Here is a 21,321-nt window from a genome sequence, read left to right on the forward strand (position 1 = left end):
GCCTCCAACCCAAGACTACATTGTATGTTTCCTGTATCCTCCCCCAACTCCCAAAGGTACCCAGAGCCATGCTGAGCCCTTCATGGGGTTTTAGACATGAGGAAGATGGTGGTGATGGTGGTGATGATGGTGATGATGATAGTGATAGTAACGACAATGGGGGTGGTAGATGGTGATGGTGACAGTAGTGGTGATGGTGATAACGGTGAGGGTGGTGATGGTGATGATGGTAATAATGGTGATGGTGTGGATGATGATGATGACAATGATGGTGACATCATGGTAGATGGTGATGTGATAATGGTGATGATGATGGTGATAGTAATGATGATGATGATGGTGGTAGATGGTAATGGTGACAGTAGTGGTAATAACAGTGAGGGTGGTGATGGTGATGATGGTAATAATGGTGATGGTGGTAATGATAGTGATGATGTAGATAATGATGATGGTAGATGGTGATATGATGATGGAGATGGTGGCAGATGGTGGCAGTGATAATGGTGATGGTAATGATGGTGCTGATGTGGTGGACATGGTGATAGTGATGATGGTGATGATGATGGACATGGTGATAGTGCTGTGATGATGGTGATGATGGTGATGATGATGGACATGGTGATAGTGCTGTGATGATGGTGATGCTGATAATGATGAACATGGTGGTAGTGATAATGGTGATGATGATGGTGGACATGGTTATAGTAATGATGGTGATGATGATGGACATGGTGATAGTGATGTGATGATGGTGATGATGGTGACAATGGTGGCAGTGATAATGGTGATGGTAATGATGGTGATGATGATGGTGGACATAGTGATAGTGATGATTGTGATGATGATGGACATGGTGATAGTGCTGTGATGATGGTGATAATGATGGACATGGTGATAGTGATGATGGTGATGATGGTGATAGCATTGATGATAGTGGTAGATCAGTGGTTCTCAACATTGGGTCACGACCCCTTTGGGGGTTGAATGACCCTTTCACAGGGGTCTCCTAAGACCATTGGAAAACAACACATATTTTTGAAAAATACATGTTTTTGCACACATGAAGTAGTAAAGAAAATAATTTTACGGTTGGGGGTTACCACAACATGAGGAACTATATTAAAGGGTCGTGGCATTAGGAAGGTTGAAAACCACTGGTGATAGATGATGATAGAGATGATAGTGATGATGGTGATGATAGTGATGATGGTGATGGTGGAGATGATGGTGATGGTAGTGATGATAGTGATGATGGTGATGGTGGTGATGGTGGAGATGATGGTGATGGTGGTGATAGTGGTGATGATAGTGATGATGGTGATGGTGGTGATGATAGTGATGATGGAGATGGTGGTGTAGTGATGATGGAGATGATGATGATGGTGACAGTGATGATGATGGCAGATGATGATGGTGATGATGGTGGAGATGATGGTGATGGTGATGGTGGTGATGATGGTGATGGTGGTGATGATAGTGATGATGGAGATGATGGTGATGGTGGTGATGATGGTGATAGTGATGATGGAGATGATGGAGATGATGGTGATGGTGGTGATGATAGTGATGATGGAGATGGTGGTGTAGTGATGACGGAGATGATGATGATGGTGACAGTGATGATGATGGCAGATGATGGTGGTGATGATGGCAGATGGTGGTAGTGATAATGGTGATGGTAATGATGGTGATGATGGAAATAATGGTGATGGGGATGACGATGACGGTGGTGGGGTGATGGTGATGATGATGGACATGGTGATAGTGCTGTGATGATGGTGATAATGATGGACATGGTGATAGTGATGATGGTGATGATGGTGATGATGGTGATGGTGGTGATGATAGTGATGATGGAGATGATGGTGATGATGGAAATAATGGGGATGGGGATGACGATGACGGTGGTGGGGTGATGGTGATGATGATGGTAGATGGTGACGTGATAATGGTGGTGATGGTGATGATGGAGATGATGATGGTGACAGTGATGATGATGATGGCAGATGGTGATGTGAAAATGGTTTTGGTGGTGATGATGGCGGATAGTGGTAGTGATAATGGTAAATGGTGATGATGGCGGTGGTACATGGTGATGGTGATGATGATGGTGATGATTTCATAAGGAGTAAGGCTGCATTGTTTCCATCTCTCTTGTGCCTGCCTAGGTCCTTGGTGCTTCCTCTGCCCCCAGGACTCCAGTTACACCATGTGTAGGCTCCAGCTATGCCATTTGCCAGAGACCTAGTGGTAAGAGTCAGGTGGTAGGGTTCAAATTTGGACTGGTACCTGCTATGTGATCTTGGGTGCATTACTCACCCTCTCTGTGCCTCACTCCCTCACTTGTAGATTGGGGTTAATATTCTGGGGCATCTGTCATTTTGTGGTACAGGAGGATGAAGTTAATTCACATCACAGTGTCCCTTACTTGCATAGAGTGTGGCATCACCATGCCCCGAAGTCCTGTTAAAATGCAGCTTCCTGGGCCTGCCCAACTGTTCCTGACCCAGTGGTCTGGCTGGAGCCTGATCACATGTGTTTCTTAGCAATTTCCAGATGATGCTGGTGCTGCAGGCTGGGGGACCCCACTCTGGCGAGGAGGCCATTGAGGTCCATTTTAGAAAGTGCTGCTTCCCATGCCAGCCATCTGAAGCCCTGCTTTCCCTGGCCTCTCTTGCAAATATCCTGTACTCAGAGCTTGGAGTATCTCTGTGGGACTCCCTTGTGTGCCAGCTTCAGAGTGGGGCGAGGCGCAGGGGCAAGGGGTGGCCACCACTGTCCTCACGGAGGCCGGGGCTGCACACCCGGCAGGTGCAGTGTGAGAAGGTCTAGAGGGCTAGATGAGCAGGGGCTGGGGGCACCAGGAGGGGCGGGCATGAGGAGGAGGCTTCCCAGGCAGGATCCAGTGAGTGGGTGTCTGTCAGAGATAGACAGGGCAGGGGCGAGAGGGAGAAATGAAGAATGGAGAGGGAGGGGAAGAGGAAGGCCCAGGGAGAAGCCTGTGAGAGGCCTGGAGAGCAAGGCCTGTGGGTCCCAGAGGGCTAAGTGCATCCAGGTCCCCCGTGGGTTCCAGTGCATTTAGCTCTGTGCCTGTCTACAAGGACAGAGGTTGAGAAAGTGGTGCCGCCGTCTGCACACACAGGTCTGGGGTTGCATCTCCAGCTATTTGGGTGGGGAGGCAACTGTTAACGAGCTACCCTGTTTCCCCGAAAATAAGACAGTGTCTTATTTTAAGGTGTGCTCCCAAAGATGCGCTAGGTCTTATTTTCAGGGGACGCCTTATCTTTCCTGTAAGTAGGTCTTATTTTCGGAGGATGTCTTATTTTCGGGGAAATGGGGTAGTAATTCTTCTCAGTGGAAACCATTCTCCTCCCATTTGCTCTTGGCTCAGGTTTACGAGTTCTCAGGGCTGCTGGAGGAGTGGGCAGTGAGGGTCCCCTGTGCCCAGGTCTGGGGGCCGCACATCCACCTTGATGAGCATCTGCCTTCCGAGTTGTCAGTGTGATAAGCTGCAGCAGGCAAGAGACCCAACCTGGGGCCTTTGGCTCCACAGCCAGCCTGGCTGCCTTGTGGGGTGGGGGCTAAGGGAAGGGAGCACCCTGTGCGCATTCCTGGGTAGAATCCTGGGAGGAGATTTTTGCAAACACCTCTGGATCCTCACCTTCCTCCAAATACAGCTATATCTTAACAATTCAAAACATCCAAGAATCTCCCCATTTCACACGTGGGAATGCTGAGGCACAGAGGTACCCACTGGTCCAAGGGATGCTTGTAAATGCCCACCAGATACTATCGGATCTCCATTCAGTGGGATCATGCAATCTGTTAAACTCCCTCCCCTCCCTCTGCACTCAGCCCTTCTCTACCAGAGTTGTCCAAGAGGCCCGTGGATATCTTCCTTGGACAGCCGGGCCCATAGGCAGCCTTACAGAGTGGATCCCAAGCCACTGTCTTCTGCCCTTTGTGCTTGTAAGACATCATGGTAAGAGGAAAAGACAGAGCAGCAAAGCCCCGCCTGCAGCTGGCGTCCCCCTCTTGGCAGGGCTTCTCCCAGGATCCGACGGCAGCCCCTCTGATCCAACCAGCGTCGGGTGTCAGTATGACAGCAGCCTTCCTGGGCACCAAAGGCACAGTGTCGTTAGCATGATTGCGTCCAGAAGCAGGAGCTGTGAAATGCTCCAAGTCCATAAATCATGGAAAACAAGGACGTAACCTTGATTCTTTCTGCACCATCAATACATTACCTAATTCAATCATAAAATGGAAGAGCGATTCCATTTGTATAATTCTGTATGAGAAATCAGCAGATCTTTGCATTTTAAATGCTGCCTGCATAGCTTCCCTACGGGGATGAGCACAGCCTCCCTTTGATGGAACAAGTGCCGAGCGGAAAGGATATAAACAAGCTCCCCGTGTCACTACCTTCCCTAGGACGCTTATTTAGGGGGTCCTTTAATGCCTCGCTGCAATGGTTTATTTGCAAATGGTCTGCAAGCTGCTAACAATTTGTATTTCACAATTTGTTGGAGCCTGGTGGCAGCCTCAGCCCCACAAAATGACACTGACAGATCACCCAGCTCCATGTCTCGGCTTCTAGCTGCAGGAGCTCCTTCCTGGGACTGGGGACCAAGAGCCACTCCAGGATCGCTGCCCCAGGCCCAGGCAGCAGATTGACAAGCTTCGTGGAGCCAGCTCCCTGCAGCATCCTAGTGTGTACCGTGGGGTTCTCCTGTCACCTCCCTGGTATACACCCCACCATGGAGGCAGGTGTATCTGTGGCCCAAGATCAGATGAGCCATCTGGTTATCCTGAGACTGCAGGGCTGAAGGTCTGTTTGCTAGGTCATCGCAGCCCTTTGCCAGGGTTGGGGATGGCAGGAAGTGTCAGGTGACAGGCAGAGGGGCATGGGCAGCCACTGAATGCACATCAGACTTGAACGGACTCCCTTTCTTGGGAGATCACCTCCTATCTTCTCTGGCAGCCTCGATGGAGGGCTTGTTCTTCCCCTCCGGGGTCATCACATGTCTTTCACCTGCCCCAGGCAGGAGGCCATTGACAGTAGGGAGTTGCTGAATGGATAGAGTGACTTGGCCTCATCCTGACCCCATCCTTGATTCCTGTAGGGTGTCCCCTAGTCAGGGACTCAATGCTCAGTGATCACTACTGTGTTAGGTTCCAGGGGTGCCCAAACAGGTTGCCGCCGATGGGGAGGCTTAAAACAACAGAAGCTGCCGGGCTCAGTGGCTCACGCCTGTAATCCTAGCACTCAAGGAGGATGAGGGGGGTGTATTGTTTGAGCTCAGGAGTTCAAGACCAGCTTGAGCCAGAGCAAGACCCCATCTCTAAAAAATTAGCTGGGCGTTTTGGTGGGCACCTGTAGTCTCAGCTACTTGGGAGGTCGAGGCAAGAGGATTGTTTGATCCCAAGAGTTTGAGGTTGCTGTGATGCCACGGCACTCTACCAAGGGCGACAGAGTGAGACTCTGTATCAAAAAACAAACAAACAAAACAAAACAAGAAAACCACAGAAGCTCATTCTCTCCTGGCCTGGGTGCTGGAGTCCAAAATGAAGGTGGGCAGAGCTGGACCTCATCCTAGGCCCTTCCACTGATTACCTGGCCTTCCTTCGCTCCAGCTGGAGCTGGGTTCAAGTTCTCTTTCTTGCCTAAAGCTCGGCAGCTGAGCCCTCTAATTTCTTTGTGCTCCCAGAATAACACCTCACACTCCCAGGTCTTTGCCTCAATCAGCAAATCAAATGATAAACCTCAGTCTTTGTGGATAAGTCACCAGTGCTGAGGAGCAGATAAGCCCACGCCAGGCCTCCCTGGAGCCTTTCTTAGCTCGAGGCCTGAGTTGGGAATTTATTTTCTCACTGCTATTGTGCTGATCTCAACGTGCTGGAATAAAAAAGGAGAGCGGCTTCCATGCTCCTGTGCGGGTCTGTTTGCTAGGTCATTGCAGCCCTTTGCCTGGGGGTCCTTTCTGGCTTTCTGCAATATTTGAGCTGCTCTTCCTGGCTGCTGAGACGCCCACTGTTGGCTCTGGGGCAAGGGTGAGGTGGGCCCACCGTCCTCCTGTCCCTTCCAGTCTGCAGAAATCACAGTCCTCCATGATACGGCCTTGGTCCTCCAACTGTCTGCCTTGTATTAGCCCTGCTTTTAGGGTGTCAGCCTGTGAGGAAAAGGGAGGTCCCCACTTCTGCAGAGGGGTCAGAGCAGACGGAATGTGCCAGCTGTGGCCAGCAGCCTTTCTACCCACTCTCTACCCCAACTGACTGGGGCTGCCACGGTCCGCTGCTGAGCACAGCCAATCCCCTGTGAGGACAAGCCTCCCCAGAATGATGGAGATGGAACCAGGAGCATTTTGGGGAGCCTTGGACCATCTCTCATGACTATCTGCTGCCTCATTGGAGACTCTGAGACACTTTCCATCAGCTGAATCTGCCACTGGCCCAGCATGAGATCAACCCTGGATGGGGGAGCCTGGGGGGCCTGGGGGGTCATCTTGGGCCTCAAACACCTGGGATCTGATAGAGAAGGCAAAGGTCAAATGCCACAGAGGAGGCAGAGGGTGTTCAGAGTTCTAGGGGATACCAGTGGAAGTCTCTGCCCTCTGGGAGCTGTGGCTTCTTCAGGGAAACATAACATCTGGAACACGATGGCGCTGGCCACCTCTGTGACCTGCTGAACTGAGTTACGGGGCACAGGATGTGGGGAGCAGGGCTTGTGCTCCATCCTGGGTCATCCCCCAGAGTGCAGGGGCTCATTCATTCCCTCATTCATTTGTTCATTCATTTGTTCGCTCTTTCGTCCATTGGGCGTCTGTATGTGGGGTGCTGCAGATGCTGAGACCTGAGCCTTGGTGGGGACCACAGCACACCCCACATGGTTCAGGGAGAAGCTGCAGTGCCAAATGGCAGCTGATGAGTGTCTGTGTCCCGCGAGAACCTTTCTCTGGGTCCCAACTTGTCCTGGGGTAATAGGATGGCCCCCCGAGGATGTGTGCCTGGGTATAAGGGTTGAGGAGAAATTGGGCTGGGCTGGACAAGGTTCTACAGGTGGCCAGGCGAGGCAGGGGCCTTGGGAGCTCCCCATAGTCTCAGGAGTGGGGACGCCAGGTTAGGAGGTGGGTGGCATGCGGCCAGCACTTTCCCGAGGCATGGAGTGTGGCTGTGTACTCACAAAGGCCACACATGTGCAGCGGAGGGCTCTGCCCTCTGACCTTGTATTCCACTGGCTGGTGACACTTGGGCTGTGCCAGCCCCCCCAGGGCCTCACCTGGACATTCTGGGCACTTATGGTCACAGACTAATCTGTCTGCCCACCTGAGGGCAGTTCTGTGCCTTCTGGAATAAGGATCCAGCACAGAGCAGCCTGTGAATATGTGTCAGCACATGGCCAGTGCCGTCGTGTTCCAGATGTTATGTTTCCCTGAAGAAGCCATAGCTCCCAGAGGGCAGAGACTTCCACTGTGATCCCCTGGAACTCTGAACACCCTCTGCCTTCTCTGGTGGCATTTGACCTTTGCCTTCTGTATCAGATCCCAGGGGTTTGAGGCCCAAGATAACTCCCTGGAACCCTCATGCTGCCCTAACCAGGGTTGACCTCACACTGGGCCAGTGGCGGGGGAGGGTGGAGGGGGAGAGAGAGAGAGAAGAGAGATCTTTGGTGAAATGCGTCCCATGAGAAACTTACTAAACATTCCTGATGGACATTCCACGTGGTCTTATTTAGTGGAAATGCACAGGTGCAGCTTCTCACTTAAAAACAAACAAGTGATTAACTTGAAAACAATTCTGGAAAAGAAAGGACCCTTACTGTTTTCCTTGCTATGGAGATTACCTGCACACTAGAATCATCGTTACCAACTCACGAAGGTTCCTCAGTACATCATTCCCCTTCTACAGATGGGGAAACTGAGGCCCAGAGGCACCTGGTGAGCTGTGCAGCCCTGGCCCCTCAGAGAGGCACCCTGTCAGTGCCACTGATGGGAACAAAGGTTCTCATGCAGGTGCCCAGGCCCCGGAGCCTGAGTGTCACATCTGTGGGTGGGAGGGGCCCTGGCAGGACAGCTGCACTCTCCACTGACTGTTCCCGAGCTCTTGTGGAGGGAGCGGGCCGTCCAGAACAGTCTCTAACAGTAAAGACTGGGAGGGAGAAACACACTGACATCCTTGCCCCAAAAGAGGTTTCAGACACAATTACCGATAAATCAGAGTGACGCGCCTGGTATGAATTCAGCTGATTAAGGCGGTTAAATTGTTTCTCCCTTGCCAAAGGGTTGCCCGATTAACAACTGAACAAGCAATTTGTTGCACCTAAAATACCTATTTTCTGATTTATTGGCGAGGAGAGTGGAGCCTCGCACAGCCCACCTGCGAGCAGCAGAGGGCTAGAACACAGGGCCCTGGAAAGTAGGAGGTGGGTGGTGTCCCTGGCAGGACTGCCGCCCACCAGAGGGGTATAAGGCCTCTGTGCCAGTGGCCTGGGGGATGGGCACCTGGCACTCCCTCCTCCACTCTGGGCTGGCAGTGGTGGCAGGTGAAGCTGGGATGGGGTGGAGAATGGGAATGAGACCTGGAAGACTCAGGCTTGGTTCAGCTCCTCAGGTAAGGTTGTCTGGGCCGGTCACTGGGTTTGAACAAGGTTCCCTCAACCCAAAACATGGATTGAGGGCTGACAGCTGCATGCAGCAGGAGCAGGAAGTGAGTGTGCTTCCCCAGCTGCAGAGTGCTCAGCAGCAGGACAGCCGTGCTCACGTGAGCTCCTGAAAAGACCCTAGAGAGGCCGTGAAAGCCCGGCTGGTGCAGAGCAGCCCTGTTGCCTGGTGCGCACCTGCTGTGGGCAAGTGAGCTGGAGGAGACAGGTTGGGAGGAGGTGTGCCCTCCTGCTTTCCTTCCAACGAGGAAAGGGGTCCCTATCCCTCAGTCAGGCTGCCTGTCCTGGGGCAGTGTCCAGATTTCTCTGTTGCACCAAGTTGTGACCTACAACCTCCCTTGGTCCTGGCATGTGTCAGAGCTTGGTAGGCACCCGACTGACTGATGGACGCATTTCCCCACCCTGACAGAGAGAGATAAGGCGGAGCCCTTCCTGCAGGAGCAGAGTTAAGGGTGTGACCGCACCACTGCCCAGGGCTGGGAGAGGCTCCCCACGTCCCTTACAAGGTCAAAGGGGTGCACCCAGTGTGACGGAGGGTTCTGAGGCACAGGGTCCCTATAGCCACTTCATTGTCCCAGGGACCCCTCCCTCAGCAGGGCCATGCATACCTCCCATCACCCAGTGCTCTTGGGTGCTGAGGTGGGTCTGCAGTGCCGACCTCTGAGGTGTCAGGAACCTTCCGAGCTTCAGTAACTTGTGTGACCTCTTGTTTAAGGTTGAGAGTCCTGGGGACAGCCACTGGTAGACCCCAGAGGGACATCTTCTCTTCCTCACGGAACCACAACCAGGAGCTATCCCTGGTGGAGCTGGCAGTGGCACAGGGGAGGGTGACACCAGGGCCACTTTCTCTCTCCCCTCTGAGCCTGGCGGCTATGGACCACCATGCTCATCCAGGAGAAACTCAGCGCCACCCTCTCAGTGGACATCTGCTGGTCCTGGTCCTGGATATAGGTGGGCATTATTTCATTGAATCCTCATTAGAATTCCAGGAAACAGGCACATTAGTGCCCATTTTATAGATGGGGACACTGCGAGCTTGAACAGCCACCCCAGGCTTCAGGGTCTGGCCACAGGAAGCTATGAAACTTTCCTGTTTTCTCAGCACACAAAGTCCTAGTGTTAGCTCGACATGGTGACTCAAGGTAGTCACCAAAGTATTTGGAAAGAGCAAGTAAGTTTTAGCAAGAAAAGAAAGTTTATTGACGGCCTGCATGGCAAGCTGGGCCCCGTCCTAATGACTTCAGGTGCCCTGGAAAACACGGTTTGGGGTTTTGTACATGACTTTGAGGAGTATCACCTGCTTCTTGGAAGTCTCCCAGGGTTTTAGTTCACTCTGTTCTCAAAACAATCCACCTGCAAGGTCTTCAGTAGCCCCATTCCTATAACAGCCCAGGTCGGCCTTACCCAGACCAATCTAAAGTAGCCCAGCTGTGTCATCATCCATCCTGCTCGTAGCCAGATAACTGTCCAGCCCTGGGACCAGCTCTGGTGGAAGAAAAGCCTCCACTGGGCCACTGATTCTTGAGAAGGGCGTGTCTTGCTTATGTCCACATGAGCAGGGACCTGTGGGCTATAGTCTGTTCTCCCACAGCCCAGACTGTTGGTCTGCACTGGGCCCTTGGCCAGGGTCTGGCTCCTGCATCTCCTGTGCTGGACTTTGCTTCGCAGAGGGCCAGGCATATCTGTCACGACACTAGCCTGAAGCTGGGCCTTGAGGCCTGATGCCTGGGATTGGGAGAGCCTGAAGGCAAGGGTCACCTCAGTAGAGGTCGTGGTGTGACTCACAGTGAGGAGTGGCTGTGCTCCTGGACATGTGCTACACCCCAGGCCAGACCCCACTCCTGTGTGGGAATGTACACCCGGGGCCTCGAGCGTCCGGCTGCCTTAGCCCAGTCCTCCCTATCCTGGTCTCTAGGACCAGGCTGGCTGCAGCTGGGCTGGGGTCAGGTGGGGCCTGCTGACCATGTCCTCTGAGTCACCTCTGGGCAGCACAGTCCTCGCCAGCTGTGGACAAGCCTCCCTGCACTGCCGGCAAACAGCAGGGCAGTGCTTGTAGGGGGATAGGCCCTTCTGGCCACTTGCCACTGCTGGCCCTGGGAGGGCTGGGTCCACAGCACGTGGCAGGGGACTGATGGGCCTGGAGGAAGCTCTGGACAGGTACAGGGGGTCTGGTTCGATGTTGTATAAACCCAGACGCCAGCGGAGGAGCCCAGTTAACTGCAGCCCAGGAGACCAGGCACTAAGGTGGATGTGTCCTCGGGTGTCATGGGCTGAAACAGAACCTCGGGGAGACAGGAGGCTGACTCTGAGGTCTGATGTCGCTTATGGAAAGACAGTGAGCAACAGTTCTCCATTCTTTAGTTCTGGGGGGCTCACCGGTGACCTCACTGCCATTTGTGCCTGGGGGGAGAACTTTCTAAATGATCATCACCTTAAACCCTCTCTTGAGCTCCCCTTAGACCAGCAGGTGACCCGTAGCAGCTCCTGGCGACAACCAGCTGCACCCTACATGTGTATTCTGGGTGCGGGTGGGACGGGCCAACCCTGCTGGGAAGGAGCTCAGGCTGCCCCGGGAGCAGCACTTCTCTGAGTCGCAGCTGCTGCCTGGATGCTCCAGAGCTTCCTGGAAATGCGATTAGCATCCCAGACACTCCAGCAAGAATTCTTGTGACACCTCCTTCCCAGGAGCAGCTCAGGAGCTGATGATCTCATCAGGAGAGTGAGAAATTCCAGCCCCAGGGAGCTCCCGCCCCTGGGCCACAGCTCTGCCCATGCTCCCCTGGGAAGAAACTCCCCAGCCCACAGCATCTTGTCCCCATGCCAGCCACCAGCCGGCTTCATGCCAAGCTGTGTGTGCCCTGGACACTCCAGTCGGACACCCAGGAGACAGCACGTGCCTGAGGGAGGTGGCCAGGGTGGGGGGCCTGCACAGCTGGGCCCTGGAGGGGACTTCAGGAGGACTGGGAAGGGTGCAGCTGGGGACCAGTGTGTGCACATGTGTACATCCGTGTCTCCACGTGTGATGTGTGCACATCCATGTGTTTGTCTCCACGTGTGACGTGTTCCTATAGCTGGAGACGAGATGGACCCACCACCCATGTGCCATGTGGGGCCGTCCAGCTGGTCCCCCCTCATGGTTGCCTTTGTTCTCTGTCCCCCATTGTGGACTTGGGGGGCCCAGGGACATGCTGCCCTGAGAGGCCCTGGGCACTGTGCTCATCCCGAGGAGCCCTGGGCTCCCTGCAGAGGCCTTGTCTGCACTCAGGCGTAAAGGACAGGTGTGGAGAAGGCTGGCTGAGGACTTCGGGGCTCATGGTTGGGTGAGGACAGGCCCACCATCTCCCTCCAGCCCTGCCAGAAATCTGATGCTGCCAGACTCAGAGGGACCTTCCAGGTCACCAGCCCTGTCCCCACTCACAGAGGGCTGCGGGGCCCCACCCTCGTCACCTGTTCTCTGTGTGATGGTCAGACCCACCAGCCCCTCTGGTTCCTTCAGCGTCTTAGACGCTCATGCCTGGCCATGGCGTGGCCCATACACTCCAGATTCCATCCCTCTCACCCCTGTGTGCCCCTGAGAAGTGCAGTGTTTTAGCCTCATTGAGCTTCTCTGGGCAGTTATCCCAGGAAGGAAGCTCTCCACACCCATTTGTCCTTAGGGCTGGTCTGAGGGCATCTCTGGAGGTCAGAGGAGCTGCCTGGGCAGCTTTGCAGAGAGCTCAGGCATCTCAATCCCTGGATGCTGCCCTGTACCCATCCCTGGCATTGTGGGGGTGGGCACAGCTGTTGTGGGCAGAGTCCGGAACCTTCTTCTCCTTCCTAAGGAACGTGGCTGGGTGTCCCGTCACCCTCACATGCACCCAGCACCAGTGACAGGTCTGGGCCAGGCCTGTGGTCACTGGGTGCCGTGTGGTGCTGGGCCCCAGGCAGGACCCCCTACCCGAGCCCTGACATTTTCCTGCCCGTCTCCACTGCTGGCCCCAGGGCTCCCGCACCCCTGCCCCCGTCAGTTCTGTTTTTGCCTCTGCAAATCCCGGAAACCCACGGAACAGCCACGGAGGTGTTCCGAGAGGCCTCTCCATCCTCCTTGGTTGGCTTAAAAAGGGCCTGGCGTGCGCACAGCGTTTCGTAAATACCAACACAACAATCACAGCAAAACCAAAATAGATGTTTCCTGTGAAGACAGAGGGACCGCGCTGAGTGCTTGGGAAGCCGGCCGTAACCTGACATTTGTTTCTCTCCGTCCCCTATCTGGGACAATGAGCTCTATCGCTGCCACCCGGAAGCCATCATGGTGAGACAGGGACGCGCTCGTGGAGGGACGCGTATTGGCCAATGTGTGAGGGGCCGTGCTGGGACGCGGCCTTCTAGGACGAGCTTCTCCCTCCAGTTGAATATCCACCTCTCTAAGCGTCAGCCTCTCGCCTGTGTTTCTAAGAGACTTCCTTCCAGAGAAAGGCACAGCTACTATTTTTGTGTTTTTCCCTCTTCTGTAAGGAGAGTAAATGCCAGCTCTTCTCAGGGTTGCCGTGAGAACGGCCTGCTACAGTAGCTGCGGCATGCTCAGCGCCGTCCACGCGGGGGTTATTTTAGCTTCCTGCTGCCTTTGCTCTCCACGCGCTGTCCCCTCCAGCGTGGCGGCCCAGCCTTAAATGCGCATCGTGCGATGGCTCTCGAGCCTTTGTGTGATGGTGGGGAGCTTTCCCCTGGTGCCTTCCTGGACTGGCCGCCCTGGCCGAGGGCCTTCGAGCTCCCGAAGGGGCCATGTCACGTGGCATCAGGGCTGCTGCGATAGCACTTGAGTGTCCGTTACTGTCAAAGGGTGGCCTGTCCCTGGGCCTCCCTGTGTGCTCTCCCGTCCCTCCACCCTGATCTGTGTCTACTGCTAGCAACACACAAAAAGCGGGATTAAACCAGTCTGAGCGAGGAGCCTGCTGCTGCCCAGCCTCGCGCCCAGAGGCCCTGCGGGGGGTCTGTGTGGGGCCCGGGCCGCCTTCTTGCCACCCACCCGCTTCTCAGGTGACGCCTGGATGCACAGGGTCCACCTGGCTCTTCCAGGCCCTCTGTGTTTTCTTGATCCCACCAACAGGCAGGGCCTGAGGGTCCAGTCAGTCCCCCTTTGCCACATCTGTTCTTCTGCTTAGAGGGACAGACTCTGAGTGTGGGCCAGAGCTGGGGGCCTGTCTGGGACCTCTGTCCCTACCTCCAGGCGAAGTGTCCGAGGCAGCCCCTGTACCAGAATGGCAGGCCGGCTGTTGCTCCGGGTGCCACCCTGAGAGAGCACAGACATCCTGTGGGCTGTGGGAGGGATGGCACTGGACCTTAGGGACTGGAGAGCGCTGGTGGGCAGCTGCTTCAGGAGAGCCTGCGCCCTACCCAGTCCTGTGGGATGGCACCGGGAGCCCAGCTGGAGACAGAGCTCTGGGCGTCCCTGTCCTGCCCACCCACTGCTTGTCACCACTTCACTCCTCCGGAATGCTTGCGGGCATGTTGCCTGGGCAACCAGAACGCCAGCGCTGTTGCTACCCTTCAGTCTCCTCCAAGTACCTGTGAAGGCTGCGAAGCGCCAGCCCCAGCCGGAGTTGCCACAGACTCCTGCGTCAGGGCTCTGGAAAGGGTGGGCCCGTGGGCTTGCCTGACAGTGGGAGTGGAGAGGAAGGTCCTGGGTGACCCTGGGAGTGCTCACAAGGAGCCAGGCGTAAGGCATGCCCCTTGCAGTCCCCAGAACGCCACTACCCTGTGGGTGCCTGTGCTCATGCAGTTTTACAGGCAGGGAAACTGAGGCACAGAGCAGCAAGAGGAGTGTCTGCACCATAGGGTCCAACTGAGGCCCAGAGCAGTGAGGGGAGGGGAGTGTCTGCACTATAGGGTTCACCAAAATCCCTGCCCTCTGGCACCAACCTAGGATGGTGACAAATCAAATTTATCTCCAGACTTTGCTAAATATCCTGGGGGTTGACAAAATGATCCCCACAGGAGAACCTGAGGGCCCTGAATGGCCCGCAGCACCCCAGGAGGCCCATGTGAGGACCTTCTGTAAGAAGGTGTGAAGTGACTCTCTGGGGCTGCTGTGCCTCCGAGTGCCACATGGTTGGGGGCAGCACTGGGGGTACAGTGCCCGCCCCAGCCAACGCACCCCAGCTCCAGAAATTTTTGTTTTGAGCTAGTGTTTCTAATATATCCCTGGTCCCAGAGGTATAAGACTGTTAGGGCCTTATTCTTGAGCATGAAGGTCTTAGCTTTTCCTGGTCCCAGGCTCAGGATCCAGATCTGTGGCCAGCTTGCTATGACCCGGGCCGGGCCGCTCTGCACGTGGGTCTCGCTTGCATTTGGGGTGTTTGGGGGTGTTATCCCTGCTTACTAATCTGTAGCCTGCAGGATTCTGACCTGCAAATCACCAGGACGCTCTTGGAAAGGGGTGGCCCATTGCTTTTCCAGCAGGGTTGACCAGGGAACCCATCTGTGAGACTTCTTAAGCTGAGGGTCCCAAGCACTGTGGGGTTAAGGGATACATTTTGGAATGGCTGGACCAGACTGAGGTGACTCCAGCAGGGGCATACTGTGACTCCCAGGGACACCGGCTGAGGGAAGTGAGATGTCACAGCAAGTGCTCCCTCCCTGCAGGGGTCATGGAGCAGGGACAAGGTGCTTTGGCTGGTGAAAGGAGCTTCTGCTTGTCCTGGGATCATCCTAGGACTACCCCAGACTCCCAGCCACCTGCTGGAGCTGGGGGAAGCTTCCTGGGCAGTGATCTCAGAGCAGAGATCAGCCCTGCCATTCTGGGGAGGGGACAGGAAGCAACCTGGGCTTCTGGGCAGATGCCCTGCTCTGGGAGAGGAGTAGCCAGACTCTGAGGAGGTGGGACTCTGAACATCATCCTACGGTTCTGGAGGGTTCTGTCCAGCCCACCTGAGTCATCCTGGTCCTGCTACCTCCCTGTGAGTCAGATGTCACATGCGTGTCTGCCGTGCATGGCCTTGTAGGCAACCTGGAACTCCTGTCCTGAAAGGGAGGGACGTTTTCGATCATACTAAATCAAGAGGTAGAGCTCAGAGTGGCCCTGACGTGACGTCACCAGGACATCAGGCTGGGAATGCCGTTAAAGCGAGTCTCAGTGCAAGGTGTTGTGATTAGGGAAATCGCGCAGCGAGGGTTTTCCCAGAGGCAGGTGGGTGTTCCTTCCTGAGTCAAGGCTGGGGGCCGAGCCTGGGTGACGGCCGTGTCCCCTGGGTAGGCGAGGGTGGGTCTCTGCCCTGACACCTGCAGGACACCTTCTTGGTGGTGATCCCAGGTGACGGGTGAGCCGGCTCCTGCCTGGGGAGCAGGGTCTTGTGGGGAGAGAAAAGGTCACAGTGGGTCTTCTCTGGGCTGTGTGTTCTCTCTCAAGGGCAGAAGTGCCCGGGAACTTGGAGCAAAGTGGGATCAGAGGAGAATTGGGGGGGTTATTAGCTCATTTCCACACCAGGCACCGAGATTGTCCTTCCTAATTAAGGTTACGCTTGTCATCTTGGTGGTATGCAACATTTTATCAGGTGGAGGTCAGGATGGTGAGGAAGGGGCCTGATGTGTTTGATTCACCCCAAGTCAGTGTCGGGTGGCTGCCAGCATGCACATGGAAGGCGGGGTACCAGCTCTGTCGGACTCCAAGTCTGTGCCCTTTGGTCTCTTGTCTTTGCAAAGAGCGGAGTGTGCTGCCTCGTTTCAGGGGGAGCTGGGCTGAACGGGCTGGGCACAGATCTCCAGGGAGCCCAGGCCTCTGCCTGTGAGGATGAGCCTGCAGCCTCGGGCCCTTCTAGGTGGGCAGGGGACTCAGGCCTCCCCCCACCCCCACCCCAGCTCCCTGTGTGTTTCCCAAAGCCCAGGAGTATTTGGAAATCGAAGGTAGGTTTTGAAGGAAGGAAAAATAGTGCCCTTATTCCCATCGGCCTCCTGACACTAGCCCATTCATCTCGCCCTCCTTCTCTCGCTGTCAAACGGGGTGTTTTGAAGATTTAGAAATGGGGTGCCCCCTCCCATGAATGTACTTTGTGCTGAGTGATCTGCTCCTGAAGATGAATGCCTGGAAAAGGGCAAGGACACCCTTTCCCATGAAGACACCCAGCCAGCAGCCTCCCCCAGCTGACCAACGTCACATCGACAGCCATGAGTCGTGTTGAGTACAGGTGCCCTGGGCACAGGATGCCGAGAAGGGTATGTCTCCTCTGGGGTTTTCCTCCCAAACACACAAGCCCAGTCTCATCATGAGAAAAAGATCAGATGTATCCCCAAAGTGGAGTGTCCCCTGCCCAGTCAGAACCATCAAGGACAGTCTGGGAAACGGTCACAGCTAGAGGAGACTCAGGAGACATAAGGGCCAGGTGTCTTGTGTCCAGGACGGTGTCCTGGCCCTGAAGAAGGGTGTTAGGTGAACGCAAAGGGAATCCCAGTGAGTTGTGTAGTGTCATGAGGCGTGACAGGGATGCCCTGTCTGTGTCAGGCATACCCAGGTGAGGTGAGGTTTGGGGAAACTGGGGAAAGTGTACCCAGAGCTCTCTAAGCTCTCTGGCAGTTGGGGGGTAAATCTTAAGCTATTCTATAGCACAGTTGATTGATGCACACCAGCAGAAGTGGGGCAGGAGTCAGGAGGCATCTGGACACAAGGTCAGGTAGGGCTAGGGGTGGCAGACTCAGCAGAGGCTTCTCTGGGGAACCCTGAGACCCCAGTGAGGTGACATCCACCTCGGGGCCAGGGAACTTCCACAAAAAAAGATGGACTCACAAAAAGCCAACTGCACAGCTGTGTCCTAGAACAAGCCTGCTTCCTTGGAATGATTTCTAGCTGTGCTGTGTGAATTATTGATCACAGAAGCACAGGTTTCCTTAGACAGGGAGGAGGGGACCTCAGGGCCCACCTGCTCTCACTGGCTCATACAGATGATGGGAAGCTGAGTTTGAAGAGAGGGCACTGCAGAGCCTGTGCACAGCTCACACCTCCGTGGCAGCATCATTCCCCAGGTCCCCGGAGCCGAGGACTGATGGGATCAGGAGCAGGAGTGGGGAGTGGGGTGGGTCTGTGGCAGGACTGGGGTGCACTGGCCACCTGTTGCACAGCACTGAGGTCCGTCCCACCCTGAAGACTCTGGGGTGGTCCCTGAGTTGCACCATCTGGGGCTCGGGCCCTCCTGCTTCTCACTGTCCCCGTGTCCCAGCAAGGCAGACGTCACCGCACACTCCCAGCTCAGGGAAGGTGCAACTTTGGGTAGAAGAGACGTCTTTGTTCCCTTAATTGACAGTGATTTTCTTCTGTGAAGAAAATATACAGAAGGTAGCGAATTGAATCTCAATTCACTGAATCTTATTAAATTGTTCTTGGGGAAAAAAAAAGATTTCAATAAAAATTTAAACGGAAGAGAAGCAAGAAAGCTGCAAACTGAAAACTAAAGTGAGAAGGAGCCGGGGACCCTGTTTGGAAGCTGTTGGTTTGGGGGTGGCTGAGGGAGCTTCTTCCTCTCACGGTTCCAGGCTGGAGGCCACTCCAAAGGAGCCGTCTCTGGCCTGTCCTCACAGGCCATGGACAAGAGTCACCAGGTGCTCAGACGAGGCCTGGGCGTTGTTCCCACTGAGACCCGGTGAGGATGGAGTGGACGCACCTGCAGCTCGGAGGGGGTGGCTCTGGCTTCCTGTGTCTGCCAGGACCAGGGTGCAGGATCAGGGCATCATGCCGTGCACCCCACGCACCCTTGCCCCTATCCCTTTCCCCAGCATGTTCCTTTTTTTAAAATCGAGATACATTTTACATTCCTTAAAATGCACCTCTGCAATGTGTGGATTGGTGGGGTTGAGTGTGCTCACTGGGTTGTACAGATAGTGCAACTCTGTGAAGAGACTCCATGGCCTGCAAGCAGCTCCCTGTGACCCTAGAACCCTCCCGCAGCCCCTGGAAGCCACTCATCCTCCTACTCTGGGTATTTCATGGAAATGAGCTCAGACAGTACCCAGCCTGAAGCACCAGCTGCTGCTGCTCCACGATGTTCTCGAGGCGCCCCACAGCATGGAGCAGCCCTTCTTTTCTTTTTGAGGATAAATGGTCTTTCCTTGTATGTTGCACACATCTCCTCGGTCCCTTCATCAGCTGAGAAGCACTTGGGCTGTTTCCTCTTTGGGCAAGTCACACACAGGTTTTGTGCAGACAGATGTTTACACCTAAGAGCAGGATGACCCTGTGTTCAAGCTTCTGAGGAACTGTCAAACGTCTTCCGTTCTGCCTCCCCACCCAAAGTGCTCCAGAGTCCCATCTCCTGCGTCTTCGCCAACACGTGGCATTGTCTGCGTTTTTGTTCATAGCTCTCCTTTTGTGATGCAGGCAGTATGTTTGGGGGCCTGAAGATAGAGTTTGGGGGGATCTAGTGCCCTCTGCCCTCCCCATGGCCTAGCCTGCTGGTGTGTGTTACACAACAAGTCCTGATGGCACATGTTGTCCTGTGGGGGGATGGGGGTCACCTGCCATCTGGGAACAGCTCACGGTGCCACAGATGCCTCCCTGGGGTGACCTCTTACTCCTGAGATGAGGGCAGGCCTAGGGACCCTAGCCTTGTGCTGAACAGAGCCAGCAAGGAGAATGTCCCTGAATTCAGAGCTGGCCCCAGGGGTGAGGTGAGAGGTCCTTAGTTGCTACTCATGGGGCCCTCGGAGAAGTAGCCAAATCCTTCCTGTGCCAAGAAGTAGCCTCTCACCAAGAAGTCCCCAAGCGCGTCTCAGGACCACGGAGGTCAGGTGGCTCGCACAGGCTGGCTGAGGCCCTGTGGCAGGCCACAGAATCCTTCCCAGCCTCCCCATGCGAGGGGCTCTCTCTGCCCCCACCCGGGCTGTGCTGGCTGGCGGGGGCGCCGATCTCCTTTCTGCCCTATTTTCTTCTCTGAACAAATTAATCACTTTAAAAAGAAGAAAGTGGACTTGAAGAGGAAACAAAGCAACTTCTCCTGCTCTCTTGCAATTGGTCGGGTTTTCTGCATAACAGCTGGGTGTCTCAGAAATGAGGGGGTTTCCATAGTAACCAATTACAGCCATGATTGGTGAAAAATCACAGGAATATCCTGTGTGTGAAGTTATGCTGGGGAGGCAGGCGCAGGCTTAGGTGCTGTGATTTTAATTTCCTGGGGCAATATTTCTCCAAGTGCTAAGCGCAGGAGGTTGGCTTGTCATGGCTTTTGATTCACTCTGCCTGGTGGGGTGGGGTGGGAGCCTGGTGGGACCTGGTGGGGCCTGGAGGGGCCTAGTGGGGACTGCTGGGGCCTGGTGGCACCAGGTTGTACCTCGTGGGACTTGCTGGGGCCTGGTGAGACGTGGTGTGACCTGGCAGGGCCTAGTGGGGACTGCTGGGGCCTGGTGGTACCTGCTGAGGCTTGCTGGGGTCTGGAGAGGCCCTGCACCTTGTCTGGGAAGCATCTCTTCCCCTGGGGCCAGCCTTCTGCCCAGGTGTGCAGGAAGAGGGAGAAGCAGAGTCTCTCACTGGGTCCCCACCTTCCCTGGGCCACCTGCAGCACACCTTGGTGTGTGGGGAGCTTCACACTGACCTAACTTCCTCCACGTGGGGACCATGGCCCTGCTGCTTACCCGAGCTCGGCTGCTCGTGTGGAGAAATCGCGCACCGGCAGAGGCACTGCGGAAGCACCAGCGTGATGAGCAGTTCCTTATTTCTGCAGCAAAGCACTTTCATTCTGATTAAAGAACTGGGCCTTTTTATTTGCAGATTGGTCCTTTTTGGTAAAAAGTGCTCATTAACAAGAGTTTCTCTCTCAGTGTCCTGAGACCAAGGGACCATCTTGTTCCCAAGCATCCATGAGAGTTGGCCCCAGCCACGTGCATTTCTGGCTAAAGGCAGAGGGGTGTGCACGTGGGATGCGCACACTGACACACTTACATAGAGACTTTCACACGGGGACCCACATGCCCACAGATACCCTGATACACATGGACACACAGCTGCATTCACTGACTGGTGCTGGACACACTCCCACCTGCCCCGTGTATACCAGACACACACAGGCACAGCGGGGCTGTTCACAGACTGCCTCTCACAGTCACATGTACACACCGGTATACCCTGGCACACACACCTGCACACGTTAGCTCACACATACACTGACACGCACATGCAGGCTTGTGCACATTCCCATTCACACATGATGACGCACACCCACTGGTTCACTCCTTTTTACAGTCGCATGATGCATTATAGAGAAAAACCACCCAACTTGCTTTCCGGGCCAGGTTTGAGCAGCTTTGCAGGCTGGCGGCTCTGCACACTCAGCACCCTCCTCACCCATCATAGTCATTAAAGTTTTTGGATTCATTTTAACTTTCAGACGTGAGGTTGGTGGTGCAAACTGACTTTGAGTGACACCGATAATCAGGCCTCAATTATCTGAGCTTGGGGGAATGGGAACGTGGGCCGCGTCTTCCCAGCCCTCCCATGTGGCTCCCGTTGTGCTCCGGGTTCTCACGTGACAGAGCAGTGCCCACTGGTCTGGAGATGACGCCAGGCCCAGGGACAGCACAGCCCCGTGGGACTGGGGTAGCTTTGTGCCCCCTCAGCCCCGCTGTGCGTGCCACCCTGCTGTGTGTACTGCCCCACCTCCCTCCCCAGTCCTGCAGGCTTGCTCCTTCTCCAGCCTTCCCAGGAGGTGGCA

The 21,321-nt window shown here is 55.1% G+C and overlaps 1 protein-coding gene across 3 annotated transcripts in view; it reads left to right on the plus strand.

Moving 5' to 3' along the window:
- AJAP1 (adherens junctions associated protein 1) overlaps positions 1-21,321 on the plus strand; it is a 104,904-nt gene that overhangs the window by 28,468 nt on the left and 55,115 nt on the right. The window lies entirely within an intron of this gene.

Source organism: Nycticebus coucang, chromosome 22, assembly GCF_027406575.1.
Source record: "Nycticebus coucang isolate mNycCou1 chromosome 22, mNycCou1.pri, whole genome shotgun sequence".
NCBI classification, from domain to species: Eukaryota; Metazoa; Chordata; class Mammalia; order Primates; family Lorisidae; genus Nycticebus; species Nycticebus coucang.